Source organism: Benincasa hispida, chromosome 4, assembly GCF_009727055.1.
Source record: "Benincasa hispida cultivar B227 chromosome 4, ASM972705v1, whole genome shotgun sequence".
In the NCBI taxonomy this organism is placed as follows: domain Eukaryota; kingdom Viridiplantae; phylum Streptophyta; class Magnoliopsida; order Cucurbitales; family Cucurbitaceae; genus Benincasa; species Benincasa hispida.
This window is the reverse complement of record NC_052352.1, coordinates 63,576,398-63,579,903: the sequence shown is the minus strand read 5'-3', so window position 1 is coordinate 63,579,903 and position 3,506 is coordinate 63,576,398.

Sequence of the window (3,506 nt, the reverse complement as noted above, 5' to 3'; positions counted from 1 at the left end):
AAACCGAAACTTATAGGTCATGTACAAAACAAAATTACAACATGCTTAACAAGATAATCAAGGGAAAGATTAAACATACCTTTTAAGACTCATCTTCAAACTCCTTCGATCACGAACGCTCGTTCAGACTCCAAGCCAAAAACACACGAACACTCGAACACAACGACCACAACACAGCACGATCAATCAGCAACCACCACACAAACACCGTGAACAAAATGAATGGCCTCCAAAACCTCGGACTTAGTCGAGTTGAATAAGATACCACCACAATGGCTTCCTTGGTATTCTCGGTGTGAGAATCTAAAAGTGTGAGCTCTGTGGACTTGGTTAGAGGAAGAGACGAAGGAATAACAATTGTGTAGATGATTGGGCAAGTGGGTGACAGTAGTCTATCGTATAAATGAATGCTCAATCGTTTAGAAGATGGTAAGCTATCGCATTGCAAAAGCCTCGCGATTGTTTAGCTACGACCAATTGAGTGAACTATCGTGTAGTGTCACTCCACGATCGTTTAGTCTCTCTTTAGCTATCGTTTAGTGAATCCAATTCACTTGACAACAACTCGTGAGTCTTTTTCCGAGAATAGAAACTCTTTCTCAAATCTACTAAATTTAGGAAAAAAAAATTCCTTTTATCTCACAGTTACCATGAAACCACCAATAACCTCCTACTCAATTGGTTATTAGAGAAAAAGATATAATTATCTAATAATTAATATTATTATAAATATATATGATAACCAACTTACCATATTATATTTATAACCTATAGTTTTAATATTTCATCTTAAGAATTATATAAACCATAGTTCTTTTTCTTTTTCATGGTACTTAATATAAATCTCATTTAAATTAATCATCCACTTGATATATCTCATATATCACACCGATCATATCATATATAATCAAATTTCCTCTTGTCAATTTGAACATTTCAAATCAACACCAAGAACTGATTCTCAACTTGAATCCATTGAGCTACCAAGGGGACCTTGTGGACCTATAGTTTGAAGCTCCAATGGTACGTGAATAACTGATTAAACTCTTTAGTCACAGGATCCACCATCCGTTAACTGCTAGACACTCCACTAAAGACCGACAATTACACTCTTCTTACAACAGATATATTTTATGTCCATATCAACCAATCAACAGTGCGATAACCCTTCACAGATCGCTCGTAAGTACAGATGGGCCAATAATCGTTATGCCCCTATAGTTACATCTAACTTCTTAAGTACCACTGATCCCTCTAATGAACATAAGTCATAGTTCTATTATGACTGAGTCCTCTCTTCCAAAGAGAAGTTGTGGCCACTATGTTCAAGACCCGGAATCAGTCCTTAAGGGAGCAATCTATCTACTTACCCTTGCTTCAGGGAATGAGTGAATTCCATCTTGTGTAACTGAGTTCCTAGCTCCCAAATCAGACAAATCCTCAAAAAGGTAGGCATGTTGAGTTGGCAATCTGGCCACTCTCACCCATACTAATCAAAGGACCGCCCTCAAAGGCAGGAGTTCCCAAAAGACTCAGGATTGAGGTCATGTCACCTATGGTCGTTTATGTGAGATGTAAGTCTCAAGTATCAACAACGTTAATAAAGAGACAAATCATCTCGTGGTCCAGTCTTATACAAACTCTTTGTATAGGACACCCCCACTCGCATGTCTCCACATGAATGGTCAGAATCTACCATCTATAGTAGTTCACAACATGTAAACCTCTACAAAGCAGGTCGTATCTGTAGTGTCACCATGAACAGGTATCCCTCCTTAATTCTTATACTACAGACCTTTTTAGGTTATCACATAATGCATGATCCACTTGTATATCTCATATACATGCTTGAGTTTACATACAATAACCATGGAGCTTTGTTTATTAGATATGAGTAAATGCCAAATAAAATAACTTTTATTTTATTCATAACAATGTGTATAGTTTACAAACTATGAGACTTCGGGAGAATTAGGACACTAATCCAAACACCTTCTTCTTCTTCCACTTGCTGGTGCCGGAAGAAGAAAGTGCAGACTTAGTTCCTGAGGTGGAACTTCGGTAGAAATTCTTAGAAGATGAAGTAACATTTGCCTCACTAACCTTCTTCTCCTTACTTTTTAGTAAGGGTTGGAACATCTACTACTCGTTGAGTAGAGTTGTAAGGTTGTAATCAACCCTGTTCAAAACAGCGTTGCTTACAAAGTGAAGGAAGCTTTCTGGTAACGACTCTAGAATTATGCTATTGGCTGGCCTCATCAATGCTAGACCCGTTCATCTCCGCCATATTAAAATGGACCATCATGTTCAAAACATGTTCACGAACAGATGTACCCTCCTTCATCTTAGAGTTGAAGATGAACTTAAGAGCGTCGTGCTTGAGCTGTGCGGACGGTTGTCCTAACATTCCCCTTAGGGACTCCATGATCTTGCATGCAGTGAACATGGGCTCATGCTTCTTGGCCAAAACATCGTTAAGGCTGGCAAGATATATGTTCGAGCCTTCTCGTTCACCCGTGTCCATTTCTCATATCCCTCTCAAACATTTCGAGCAGCGTTGGGAGGTGGAATAGGAGGACAATCCTCTATAAGGATGAACTTAAGGTCATCGATGATTTGTATTGTGTTTATCCTATTTTTCCAACTAGCATAGTTCTCGCCAGTCAACTTGTCAGCGGCTAAAAGAGCAAGAGAAACGGTAGCCATTTTAAAAATTGCTGAAAAAAGAACAAACTTAATGAGTCTACTTGCATTACAACTTTTAACACCAATTAAGTTTTAGCAAAATAGTTATATTGTACCCTAAGTGACATCTATTTTGCAATGATGCCTCAGTGAAGAAGAATAAAAGTCACCGTTGGGTTGATCAACTTCCTTTTCACTCGAATGGGACAATCTCAACCATTAGACAGAAATAACTCCTTGTAACTGAATCTAACATTCACCTTTTTTCGATCTAGAATTTGTTAACATCCTTAACAATTTCGTGTAAGTGTAACCCCTCATTTTAGGCCCTAGAGTCCCGCCCTAATGCGCCCACCGTAGAGAAAAAGCAGATTAGAACAAGAGACTAAAACAACCCTATCCATTTCTGGAGATCAGATAAAGAGTTTTGCAAATACAACCATCCTTTAGGGGGACACTCTGAGGGTGCCTCGAGGTGATACACGAAAACGTTATCCAACCTAATGAGAAAGACCGAGGGATATGTTATCACACATCCCGCTCCCACTTACTATGAACATTCTCTCCATTCACCTTAGTATTAACCTACCCAAATGCCATCCTATAAAGGGATACTCCCAGGGTGCCTCAAGACCGAAGATAGATCTCACGGTGTGAACTTTTAGGGAGAAACGTGTAGAGGTAAAATGAAGTATCATATACCCCAATTATCTCCCACTAAATGTTCTACCTAGAGATTCATTAACTTAATCAATCCGGCTACTGATTTTAACTAAGTGGATGTTTAATTTGCTAAAAAATAACACTTGCTTTTAATTATT